Source organism: Chiloscyllium punctatum, chromosome 37 (genome assembly GCF_047496795.1).
Source record: "Chiloscyllium punctatum isolate Juve2018m chromosome 37, sChiPun1.3, whole genome shotgun sequence".
In the NCBI taxonomy this organism is placed as follows: domain Eukaryota; kingdom Metazoa; phylum Chordata; class Chondrichthyes; order Orectolobiformes; family Hemiscylliidae; genus Chiloscyllium; species Chiloscyllium punctatum.
This window is the reverse complement of record NC_092775.1, coordinates 20,708,411-20,721,039: the sequence shown is the minus strand read 5'-3', so window position 1 is coordinate 20,721,039 and position 12,629 is coordinate 20,708,411. Positions and strand designations below refer to the sequence as shown.

At 40.5% G+C, this 12,629-nt stretch overlaps 1 protein-coding gene across 5 annotated transcripts in view; it reads left to right on the top strand.

Moving 5' to 3' along the window:
• The first annotated feature begins 847 nt into the window (after positions 1-847).
• Positions 848-12,629, top strand: part of rbbp8l (retinoblastoma binding protein 8-like) — a 118,051-nt gene continuing 106,269 nt past the window's right edge. For 2 of the 5 annotated variants that reach the window (XM_072556424.1, XM_072556425.1), the window contains exon 1: positions 848-1,028. The gene's annotated coding sequence lies outside the window, so the exon portion shown is untranslated. The remainder of the gene's footprint in view (positions 1,029-12,629) is intronic. The other 3 variants (XM_072556423.1, XM_072556422.1, XM_072556421.1) reach the window with 2 other exon arrangements.

The window sequence follows — 12,629 nt, the reverse complement described above, 5'->3', positions numbered from 1 at the left end:
CCTCATTTTAAAATAAAACCATTGTTAAACTATTTTAATTCAGTCGCTCAACATTCATATCAAAATAAGATGTACATTCATTCAGGTCTAGGAGGTAACTAACTTTATAACCTGCCACTTTCTGTTCATGGTCTGCCTATCTGCAATAATGAAGAACAAGCATATTGTAATACATTCAGTTCGTGTTGTCTACAATAATGGATGCAAGTATCAGATTCTTTAAACTGTCCAAATTTCATACTTTGATGAAAGACATGAAAGTATTTTGGATTGAATAAAATGTATTTGTCATAAACTCCATTCATTTCACTGTGGTGAATTATAATGCAAAATTAATAACATCTTTCTCTCTATTGCATTTTAAAAATTCCTCGACTTTTGGATCCATTTCCAATCATGTCCAAACATGTTACATTTTGAATAATTCAAAGAATGTCAAGCAATGAATTTGTGTTTTGGAAATGCACAAATAAACATGACTGCAGAAAGAAAATATATCTCAAAAATGAATCTGCAATAACTGTGACAGCAAAATCTTGGAATATCAATATCTGTGAAAGTTAGAGAATGATTTGAATTAACCAGTAGAAACAGACGATTTAACAGTCTGGATGAACAGGTTGCATGTCAAGTGACGAAAAAGCAGGAAAATGTTTTGTTTTACTTGGAGAGATGAATGCTGTGTTTTCTGTCAAATCACAGCCTTAGAGATTCAGTCATATAGTAAACACAAAGCAAATACTTAATTCAATAGTTACATGGCATGGAGGAGACTAGTTTTACCTGCTATGATATTATAACAAAACCTGTGTGACGGGTTTACTGTGGGGTTTATTTTCTCCTCCAATGCAGCTGCCAGAACTGGAAAAGAAGCACAAACTAGATTTGCAAGTTATGAGCTAAGGGCGTTCTGTTCCATCCTGTTAGCTATATGTATCCTGCGAGCTGCGTTTGGGTGATGCTGGTTCCTGGTGGAAAGTAAAAGCTGAACAAAACTACATGAGATCCTTTCCAACAAGGGCTGTGGAGTGAGTGTGCGAAATTTCTATTATTGTCAACAATTCATATCTGTTCTAGCTTTGAAGTGTTGTTTTTTTTAGAATTGGGTCGCTTGGAATATCTGTGCACTGCTCTGCTGCTCGTTTTTCCGTGACGGTGCAAATAGCTTTCGAGTATTTGTCAGTTCCTTATCACCATTTTAAGTTCAGTTTGTAGTTGAACGCATACTTAGAAGTGCATTTCAGTTTTTGATATGATATTCAAGTCGATTAACATAGGCATTAATTTACACTTGGTTAATTTGAGACAACTTCATGTTTAACAATGATGTCACGTGTGGCATTGAGCAACAAGAAACTTTTTTTTCTAAAAGACTTCCCAATATTAATTCATTATATATTAGAGTCAACAGGCATGTTTCATCTTGTCATAAAAAAATCTCAGTTTCTTTTCAACGTTGGTTTAATTGATATTTGCATGTAGCTTAGGGTTTCAGCGAGACGAATATCAAAATTAAACACAAGCATGGGTTCCAAGGACTTTTTTTAAAAAATGCAGAGATAAGTTTTAATTGCATTGTTCTGCTAATCGGAGAGGAGGGAGAATTGAAAAGCCCAGCGACAACCCTGGGAAGGGCACGAAGATCAGAATCAGCAGCGTAATTGTATCAGGACAATGTGTCCAGGAATGTTAACGTTGGATGTCAATTTCATCTCGGTTTTTAGTATTCACCTTGCCCCCGCCCTTCCAGAGCTGCGTCTTTCAAAACTGACACTTTGTGTGATGCCTGATCAATGTGGGTGGGGAGTTTTCTTTCGTACGTCTATTTGTTGACCTTGAGTTATACAATTACCCGAGCATTTGTTTCTCAGGAGTGTTATAGTAATTACCCAGGCCCTTTGCCCTCGCCGTGCTGATTATTGTTTGAGAAAAACAAACGATTTAAACAAGCAAACTTGGCAGTTCCGTATAGTGACGAGACAGGACTTGGTGGAGGGGTTTTTAGAATACTGTTAATAGTCGGATAACATATGCCATTCATGAAGTAAGAAAACAATTGGTAACTGCAAGGAATGCTCCAGATTAAGGCCATTTTGATTTGAAGTTTGTTTCTTTCCGAGTGCTTAACAACAATTATTGGCATTTGTGTAGCACCTTTAACTTGGCAAAAAAACCCAAAAATTTCACAGGAGACGAATCTGACAAAACTTAATACCAAACCACCTAAGATAATATTCGGACAGGTTGGTCAAAGTGATAGCTTTTAAGATAAAACAAAGAATTGCAGATGCCAGAGATCTGAAGCAAAAACAGACATTGCTGGAGAAATCCAGTAGATGTTGTAGCAGCGCCTGTGGGGAGAAAGGAGAGTTAACATTTTGAGTTCTGATGAAGAGTCACTGGACTTGAAATGTTAACTCTTGCTTTCATTCTGCAGATACTGCCGGACCTCCAGCAGTTTCTGCTCTTGCTTGTGGTAGGTTTTAAGGATTGACTCAAACAACAAGGAGTGAGGTGGCAAGGTGAAGAGGTTGAGCTGAAGAATTCCAGAGTTGGAGGTGTGGCAGCAACAGCAGAATGATGGGGCAAAGGAAATCAGCAAGCATTACAAATTAAATTATACATTCACTTGTGTTTGATCAGGACAACATCTACAAGAATTGTTGGTCTTGTGTACGATGTGATAATTAAAAAGACAAGATTTTACATTAAGTGATTAAATGAAGAAAACAATTCAATTAAGAAAATAAGTGGAAGCAATGTTGTCAGTCAGAATTAAAAATCACACAACACCAGGTTATAGTCCAACAGGTTCAATTGGAAGCACACTAGCTTTTGGAGCAATGCTCCAATTAAACCTGTTGGACTATAACCTGGTGTTGTGTGATTTTTAACTTTGTACACCCCAGTCCAACACCAGTATCTCCAAATCGTCACTCAGAAAGAATTCAAGTGAAAGACCAGATAGAAATATTTTAACATAAACATAAGACAATTATTAAATTAGGCCTTAGAGACTGAATATAGAAAAGTGATGTGATATCGACTGAAAATTATAAATAAATGGCCACATGATCTGTTCCTAACACCTACTGCCTGGGAACAAGACAACACTATTTATCCCCTTGTAACTGTTTAGCCATTTAAAGTGGTCATGACTGATCTGTAGTGTAACTCCAAATATCCATAATTATCACATATCCCTTAACATCCAAAAGTTGTGAAAGATAGCAATATGAATATTCAATAAATGCTGAACTGAACCCCACCTTCAGTAATTTAAATCGACTCTTCATGTAATGTCTGTTTAGTGTTCTGAATCCCTTGTAATATGCCTCAGGAAATTCTGCTTTAAATATAGATTTGTTATTGATTAATTTATTATTTATTGAATGTATTAAATTGAACTTTCTCCCAGTTTTTGAAACTCAATCATAAATTTTCAGTTTTCCATAACTGGAAACTGGGTGTAGTTGTGTCCTGGAAAGAGCACCACGTTAGTAACAATAGTATTTTACCACACTCCACCAGCAACTGCATAGGGAGTCAACAGTATTTTAATTGGCCCATTCCTTAAATTGGAAAAGGTGACATTGACATATCATTGGCATTCAGGCTACAACAATCCTAACAGTCTAATTTGTTTACGATTAGTACACGGAAACACATTTAAAAATCAGGACAGGTAGCCAATTCCACAGAAACACCAGGACTCTGAATGACTCCTTCAGAAGGAGAACTTCAATTTGACCTGCTTTAAAGGACAAGAAGTTATAATGGGAAAGCATGTCCTCTGCTGTACTGACCAACAGTAAATTCTCTGAGAGCAAACCCTGTTTGTCTTTGCATTTTCAGTCCCCAGGGTCGATAACAGCAGGTAGTAAATTGATTCTGAGAGGATTCTGAAATATCTAAATACAAGACAGAGTTCATGAGCTGGAGTTGTTGAACTCAATGTTGAGTCTGGAAGGTTATAATGTACCTGAGCAGCAAATAAGTCACCATTCCTCCAGCTGCACTGAAACACTGCAGCAGACTAAACCCAGAAATGTGAAGGTGAGAGCAGAGCAACAGATTGAAATGATAAGAAAGTTGGCTTCTTGATTGCAGAGTCAGCTGAGGTATTCCACAAAATGGTCACCCACTCCTCAAGATATCAGCAGGAAACGACAGGGTAGATAAACCATTTCAATTGGTTGGGAAGTCTAGAACTAAGGAGAATAGTCTGAGAATTTGGACCAGACCATTCAGGAGATACATTGGGAAACACGTCTACTCATGAAGGGTGGTAGATGTTTGGAACTGTGTTCCTCAAATGGCAGTGGCTGCAAGATCAGTTGCTAATTTTAAATATGAGATAGGCAAATACGTGTTAAGCAATGGCCTATTGGGATTATCACTAGACAATTGATCCAGGTCATGTTCTAGGTCTTGGGTTCAAATCCCATCATGATAATGGAATTAAAAATGTTATGATGACCATGGAACTACTGTCAGTTGTTGGGGGGACAAAAAACTAATGTCCTTTCGGGAAGGAAACTCCTGGCCTGGACTACGTGAGACTTCAGACACACAGCAATAAGTTATAGTACTTTTTAAACCCCTTTGGGATGGGCAATAATGCTGGCCTATCCAACAATGCCTTCTTCCAATGAATAAAATAACGTTTACAAAAAAGTAGAAATCCACAGGATCCGCATCCTTAACAAATTCCTCATAAGACCAACCTTTGAATTGCATTCCTTTGATTCAAAAAATTCTTCAGCTTTTATCTCGACCAGAATTAATTAATCTACAGTATGGTATATGTGGATTCTGGCTATCTACAAATAGATATGAAAGTCATTTGCTACTTCTTGGAAAGGTAACAGATAGAATACTGATTATGTTGTAGTGGATATTTGTCTGATTCATTGAGTATTTCATGAAGTGTGTAGTTTTGAGATAATTGTTATCTGCCACTGTGTATGAGGAGAAAGTGAGGACTGCAGATGCTGGAGATTAGAGCTGAAAATGTATTGCTGGAAAAGTGCAGCAGGTCAGGCAGCATCTAAGGAACAGGAGAATCGACGTTTCGGGCATAAACCCTTCTTCAGGAATGAGGAAAGTGTGTCCAGCAGGCTAAGATAAAAGGTAGGGAGGAGGGACTTGGGGGAGGGGCGTTGGAAATGCGATAGGTGGAAGGAGGTCAAGTCCCTCCACCCTACCTTTTATCTTAGCCTGCTGGACACACTTTTCTCATTCCTGAAGAAGGGCTTATGCCCGAAACGTCGATTCTCCTGTCCTTGGATGCTGCCTGACCTGCTGCGCTTTTCCAGCAACACATTTTCAGCTGCTACTGTGTATGGACAAGATTTACGAATAATCTTCTGGTAGAAGTGGGGCTGATTTACTTATGAAAAATTTAAGTTTAATCCTTTAAATATAATGTTCCATTATTGTTGTTTTATGCTGCCAATGTTTTGTGACACGTTCAATGTATCTTTCAAACTCAAACCTGATTCCAAATTTAAAATTGGAATCCAATCGAAAGCTCATACTCACATTTCATGTCTACAATCAAAGATCTGCTCCAAGGTCATAAAGTTACAAAACATGCTTTTACCATAAGATCATAAAGCATAGGAGCAGACATGGGCTATTTGGCTCATCAAGTCTGCTGGACCAGTAATGCCATGATCCTTTAAAAGAGCAGGGTGCAAACTAAGGGAAAATTGCATACATTTTCAGTTTCACCACCTGATTCATAATCTGTAAGGTTGAATTGCTCAAAATGGAGTAAAAATGGGGGATAATTGGGGCTGGAGACTTGCAACAGGGATAGGCATTCTCCTCTGCTCAATTGCCCTCCAGCTTGTGAAATGTTTCCACATAAAGGAAGAAGTCAAATTTCAGTTTGTGATCCAGGTTCTGGAACAGTTTGACTTGGAGCAAGACTATCTCAAATCAGTGCTCAAATTGCATAGAACGACAGGTCAAATTGCCTCCGAAAGTGGCCAAAATCACCCAGGAGAAATGAAACATCAGTGTAGCCAATCAGAAAAGGGTTGCCACAGCATGTGGATCTGAGACATTCTGAAAGAAGCTGTTCCTCCAATCCTCCGTGTTTGCTGCTGGTAGACTCGCTGATGAAACTACCACCAGCAGCAGTGGGGAGGGAGGGAAACAACCTGTGACTGAAGGAGGGGCAACTGAGCAACAAGAGTAATAGGCCACGGAGACAGCCAGTGTGTTGGTCAAGGCCAGAGAGGAGATTGATTCTGCCAGATGAGGTTATAAGGGAGAGCGAGTGCTAGGTGATGTTAGGGGCGTGTGTCTGCCAGGTGAGGTTGTAGAGGAGAGCAGTCTGTCAGGTGAAGCCAGAGGGCAGAGCCAGTCTTCTGGCCAAGGTCAGAGGATAAAAGTACATTTACTATGTGTGGCCAGGGGTGTAAAGCAGTCCAGGCCTGAGGACGGAATGAATCTGCCAGGCGTGGTCAGGGACTGAGCAAGTCTGTCAGAAAGGGCTTGAAGGAGGAGTGTCTGTAAAGGAGGGAGTGAGATGCGAGCTGCAAAATAGAGCTTATCAACAATGGATTAGCTTGCTAACTTGGATCCAGGACAACATGAAGCCAAAGGTAATGAATTCCTTCATAATTAATGTGCTTGTTATGAAGTGTGTATTATTGAAAAAAAAGTTTCAAACTAATGGCTGTTGTCTTGCGTTGATTTAAATTCTCCTCTACCTATGAAACGTAAGCTCAGTTTATATGTTGCAGCATTCAGCAGATTGATCACTATTGAGAATATAGATTAATTTGTCTGCTTCTGCAAGATATCTGACTGCATCTCACCTAATGAAGGAGTTGATGATAGCCATGATATGAAGGTGCCCATGTTGGACTGGGGTTGACAAAGTCAGAAGTCCCAAAGGGCAGCACTCCGAAAGCTTGTGTGATTTCAAGTAAACCTGTTGGACTATAACCTGTGTGACTGCTGACAATGAAGGAGTTAATGAGAATGAAAAAGGAGCCCCTGAAATCAAAGGTCCCAGAAATCAAAAAGTAGTCCATGAAAAATCACAAGAAGAGCCCCTGAACAGAAAGAGGCTAAATGCATGCAGTATTTTGGCCAAGTGTCATTTCTATTGAGTTTCATGGAGGGTTTTTATAGTGGGGTTTCTCACACTATCATCCCAAACTCACCTATGAGCCACCTACCTTGCAATGCAGGAGAAATTCAATGACCTTCTCCACTATGCCATTTTCTCTCTACTGCCCCACACTCACTCTCTCGCTGAGACTGCATCCATTTATCACCAAGGTTCATGCTCTACCCCTCTCGCTATTGCATGCGGCATCAGCCTCACTTGTTGTCACTCGCCCAAACCCTGACATTGCTCACGCTGCACGGCCTCGGTGCCTCCTACTCACTCACTCACTCAGACTGCTTGGCACTTTTTCTCCTCCTGCACCAACGCTAACTGCTGTGCCACCCAGTGTCATCTCTCTCAACCTTTTCCCTTTGGAGCAAGTGGTCCTAATAAGTGCAGAAAGAGGCAAGATGGGAAGTGGGGTGCTTCACCCCATATGAGGAGTCGGACCTGACCCCCAATCACTACAAGTGACTTGCTGACTGTACCCAAGTCCCTGGACTCATATCAGAGGCTATTCATAAACCTGATTGATGGGTAGTCTCCCTTGATCAGAATGAGCACTACTCCCCTCTAACTTTGAGATGTGGATATTTGGTTGAAGCACATGCAGTGTTTTTGCCAGGTCACTGACTGGCACATGATGCAGGTGTAACACCAACGTAGTATGGTGACACTAGTACCTGCTGACTAGTATATAAGATGTCTGGAATTAAAAAGGCAATGCAAGGCAGAGATGCTGCAAGCATCAGGTAGACACAAAGTGAGTGAGTGTAAAGAGAGTGAGTGAGCAGGCCTGTCCAATGCAGGGTTCCTGTTCAAACAGTCCTTGCAGCAGCATTGTAATGAGAAATCCTAATCTACTCCAATGTTTAGCATCAAAGTGGATTGGAGATGATGGTGGGGAAAGGTTGGCATGTATCAATGCCAAGATCCTTGGATATGGGATGCTCACTGCCCATGGGTGCTGGGTGATGCTGGGTGTCCAAGATGGAAGTCCGGAGAAGCATACGTTGAGCTGGAGTTGCCGGGTATCCAATCCAATTTTCCTGTTGAGAACTTTTGGCGACTAATTTCTATCCAGCAGGAGGTAGAATGGGAAGCTGCATGCTAATGAGGTGAGATTCCATGAGAACAAGCAATATTCCCTGTTAATTTTTATCTCCCAGCCCCCAAGCAAGAATCTTGTCACGACACCCAGAACTCTGTTGGAAAACGCAACTTGCTGTTTCCAACGTTGCAAAACGTCTCACTGGAGTTTTCACAGGATTCTCCCATGTTGCTCAGGACCTTACAAAATTCTGCCCATTATTTTCACACCATTGTCAATATAGTTAAAAATCACCTGACACCAGGCTATAGTCCAACAGGTTTATTTGGAAGTACAAGCTGGCTACCAGACAGGGGAGCAGCACTCTGAAAGCTTGTACTTCCAAACAAACCTGTTGGACTATAACCTGATGTCGTGTAACTTTTAACTTTGTCCACCCCAGTCCAACACTGGCACCTCCACATCATTGTCAATAGTTAAAATAGTTTCACAGTGAGGACTACAGATGAATTTCCTTCATCATTTTCATTCTATCTTGAGTCAAGCCATTATATTTCAGTGAAAATAAACATCAAAATCTTTGTATCATTTTAGTGGAATACAAGAATTTGGACTTCCTCTATAAATGTCTAACACATGAGCTGCTTGAGGTCACGTCATCCTTTCTTTGTCTATTGCCTGTTAGAAGCAAGATTTTCCTAGCTAATAAAATATTGTAAATCACGGTGGTAAAGTGCATAATAAAACATGATTGAGATTACACTACAACATATAAATACACATTGGGCCTCAAGAATAATGAATACACTCCCATGCAATATTGGCTTTTGAAGAACTTTACGCTGCTTACCTTTGGAATTTATCAATCTTGTAATTGCTAAGTACTCCCACATAACAGGTAAAAGCATGTTTCACAACTTCTTGAGACCACAGGTCGGCTTTCCGTTCAAATGGTGTAATTCTCACTTCCTCATATCAGTGTTTAATTTTGATTGTGTACAATCAATTTGTTTTTGGAAAAGGCAGGATTCTAAGCAAAGGGTGAATTTTACATGAGCGTCAGAATTGCCAGTGTTCTAGCTATTCCAGAAAGTTTCAGCAGCAGAACAGCATGAACAGACATGCATCCATGCAATTTGGTGAGATAATGGTGTCACTCATCAAAAACCGGTTGCTAAATCTGACTTGAACTCATACTTATGGAAACGGGTCATGAAGTGAGTAGATCAATTGCCTGGATAGGATGTAGCTCATTACAGACTCTTTAGCAGCCCCAGAAACCTTCCTATGTGAAAGCTATGAATGAGGTGCTTTGAAAAGTAAAAAATGCAAATTAAAAATGTTTGGGTCGATGGATCCTTGGCAGCAAGGATTAGAAGCTGGCTGAAAGTTTGGAAATAGAGGAAAAGTACAGATGGGCATTTCTTACGTTAGAGATGAGTGGGAATGAGAAGAGTTAATGTTTCAAGTCCTGTGATGTTTCATCGAAACACTGCTTTCTTCCCACAGATGCTGCCAGATCTGCTGAGTTTCTCCAGCATTTTCTGATTTTGTTCCAGATCTCCAGCATTCACAGTGTTTGCTTTATAAAACTGTGAATTGGCATTGGTTAAGGGATAGTTATTTGCCAGGACACAAGGTTGAACGCCCCTACTCTAGTACAAAAGGATTTTCTAGGGTTCACGTCCACCTGAGAGAATAGACGAGGCCTCAGTTTAACCTCTGATCTTCTTAGCCTTTCCTGTAGTCTTACTCCTGGTGTCTTCCCTTCATTCCGTCATAAGTGCTTGTTCTGTTTGTATAAGGGCATGTCGTGATAGCATTCCTGCCACATTTTTAGAAGCTTGTGGATTCAGTTCAGTACAGAATGAGTACTATGTTGTCATAGGTTACTGTCTTTTGTCAGAATCACCTGGATTTTTAAAAGGAATTCCATTCACTTAATTGCTGACGCATTATCAAAAGCCATTAGATTTTCCATTACTTTAATACTCTACTGTCCTTGCTCTGACCTTGATAAAAGGCTACTCTAGTGGATGACTTATGCCCATTCCACCTTCATTATGCAGAGAAAAGGCATTATGATGCATATATGCCGATTCATATCATCTAGGAGAACACCATAGATATTCTAAAAATGGCTCCCTATTGTCCTTGTAGACTGGTGAAAGTATTGCTGTACACACCAGTCACATTGACCACAAAAGTAGGAGAACACTTGAAGAGGTAGAGAATCCAATAATGAGAGTTTAATAATCACCTGAATAGCATCAGGAACAAGAGGAAAAGACTGAAGGAGACAGATTGGCCAAAGTTTGCTGAACACTAGCACCTACAGCTAATAAATAAAGATGAGGGTCATATATTGTAACATTTTGAACTCGTGTCGTAATACTAATATATCAGCTTCTCTGAATCCTTGACTCTATTTGCGAACCGGAGCACCACAAGCCCCCTACTTGTTTTTCTTTAAATTAAAGCCTCCATGTACCCTGAAGCTCAAGATCTAATCAAATAAATACTTTCAAGTCACAGTTGCAAAATACAACTGGTACAATTACTCCATATGTTTCACTGTGCTTCTGCTGGTTCTTCATTTTGTGGCTTTGAGATTCTCCAATCTGTCTGAGCACCTGAACCATTTTCAACATTCAATATTGTGATGTGTGCCATCATCTTGGGAGACTTCACTTAATGAAGGAGCAGCACTCCAAAAGCTTGTGATCTCAGATAAACCTGTTGGACTATAACATAATGTCATGTGACTTCTGACATCATCCTGGGAGAGACAAAGGCCTTATTTTGCTTTCTGCCTCTTGTTTGTGGCAGTCTCAAGGAAATCATTGCATTTTGGTAGGACAAACCAGGAGAGGAATTACACAATTAATATTAGGGGTCTGGGGAATGTTGTCGAATACAGAGACCCAAGGATGCAGGTACGTAGTTCTTTGAAAGTGGCATCACAGGTAGAGAGGGTGGTGAAGAAGGCAATTGACACGCTTACCTTCACTGGTCAGAGTGTTGAGTACAGGAGTTGGGATGTCATGTTACAGATGGACAAAACATTGATTAGGCCATATTTGAAGTGCTGCATACAATTCTGGTCCCTCTGCTAGAGGAAGGATAAACTGGAAAGCGTACAAAAATAATTTCCGAGAAAGTTACTGAGACTGGAAGATTTAGTTCCAAGGACAGACTGGATTGGCTGGGACTCTTTTCCCTGGAGCCTAGGAGGCTGATGGCTGACCTTACAGAAGTTTATAAAATAATGAGGGGCATAGATAAGGTGAATAGCCAAGGTCTTTTCCACAGGGTAAGGGAGTCCAAAACTAGAGGGCACAGATTTAAGGTAAGGCAGAAAAATGTAAAAGGAACCTCAGGGGCAACCTTTTCACACAGAGGATGGTGTACGTATGGAATGAACTGCTGGAGGAAGTGGTAGAGGCAAGTACAATTACAACATTGAAAAGACATTTTGACAGGTACATGAATAGGAAAGGTTTACAGGGATTTGTGCCAAATGCAAGCAAATGGGACTTGTTCAGTTTAGGAAACTGGTCGGCATGAATGCGTTGGGCTGAAGGGCCTGTTTCCATGCTGTATGACTCAATGACTCAAGTCATTGAAGAGACATCTGTCCATTCGGCTTGGTTACTTGAACATTCCCAGGTTTAATCACTGTACTTTGGTGATAGTGCTTTCAATTGCCTAGTCTGAAATCTCCATCCTAAACCTCTTCGATCTCACTTTTCCCTTTAAAATGTTCCTGTTTGATCAAGCTTTTGGCTATGTGCTTTAGTATTGCCTGCTGTGGCTCAGTCTCCAATTTTGCTTTGTGACACTCAGTCTCACAGCGCTGCCTCACAGCGCCAGAGACCCGGGTTCAATTCCCGCCTCGGGTGACTGACTGTGTGGAGTTTGCACATTCTCCCCGTGTCTGCGTGGGTTTCCTCCGGGTGCTCCGGTTTCCTCCCACAGTCCAAAAATGTGCAGATTAGGTGAATTGGCCATGCTAAATTGCCCGTAGTGTTAGGTGAGGGGTACATGTATGGGTGGGTTGCGCTTCGGCGGGGCGGTGTGGACTTGTTGGGCCGAATGGCCTGTTTCCACACTGTAAGTAATCTAATCTAATCTAATTTCACTAAATTAAAGGTGCTACATAAATATAACTTGTCAAAATAAATCTGTGAATAATTTAGGTTAGCTCAACTTCCCTTCATTCCCTGAATCAATCTATTTTTATGTGTAACAAACTCCCAGCTTCTGTGTGTATTCTACAACTGCCATGTATTCAGGTGAGGATTCTAGGTTAAAAAAAAGCACCCAGATCTTCAATAGGTCAACACATTGAAAGTGGCAAAGTCCATTCATTGCACAATCACACTATTTTTATCAGTGTTTCACACATCAATTAAAGTGTTAGTTCCAACTGTGTGGAGATTCAGC